Genomic DNA, 978 nt, shown 5'->3' on the forward strand with positions numbered 1-978 from the left:
AACCTGGTGCCACTGTTTAAGAAGGGTGGTAAGGACAAGCCAGGGAACTATAGATCAGTGAGCCTGACCTCAGTGGTGGGCAAGTTGTAGGAGGGAATTCTGAGGGACAGGATGTACATGTATTTGGAAAGGCAAGGAATGATTAGGGATAGACAACATGGCTTTGTCCGTGGGAAATCATGTCACTTAAACTTGATTGAGTTTTTTGAGGAAGTAACAAAGAAGATTGATAAGGGCAGAGCGGTAGATGTGATTATATGGACTTCAGTAAGGCGTTCGACAGGGTTCCCCATGGGAGACTGGTTAGCAAGGTTAGATCTCACGGAATACAGAGAGAACTAGCCATTTGGATACAGAACTGGCTCAAAGGTGGACCACAGAGGGTGGTGGTGGAGGGTTGTTTTTCAGACTGGAGGCCTGTGACCAGTGGAGTGCCACAAGGATCGGTGCTGCGTCCTCAACTTTTTGTCATTTAGATAAATGATTTGGATGCGAGCATAAGAGGTACAGTTAGTACCTTTGCAGATGACACCAAAATTGGAGGTGTAGTGGACAGCAAAGAGGGTTACCTCAGATTCCAACAGGATCTTGACCAGATGGGCCAATGGGCTGAGAAGTGGCAGATGGAGTTTAATTCATAGGTGCTGCATTTTGAGAAAGCAAATCTTAGCATGACTTATACACTTAATGGTAAGGTCCTAGGGAGTGTTGCTGAACAAAGGAACATTTAAGTGCAGGTTCATAGCTCCTTGAAAGTGGAGTCGCAGGTAGATAGCATAGTGAAGGCAGTGTTTGGTATGTTTTCCTTTATCGGTCAGAGTATTGAGTACAGGAGTTGGAAGGTCATGTTGCATGGTTAGGCCATTGTTGGAATATTGCGTGCAATTCTGGTTTCCTTCCTATCGGAAAGATGTTGTGAAACTTGAAAGGGTTCAGAAAAGATTTACAAGGATGTTGCCAGGGTTGGAGGATTTGAGC

The sequence above is a fragment of the Chiloscyllium plagiosum genome, chromosome 12, assembly GCF_004010195.1.
Source record: "Chiloscyllium plagiosum isolate BGI_BamShark_2017 chromosome 12, ASM401019v2, whole genome shotgun sequence".
Lineage (NCBI taxonomy): Eukaryota > Metazoa > Chordata > Chondrichthyes > Orectolobiformes > Hemiscylliidae > Chiloscyllium > Chiloscyllium plagiosum.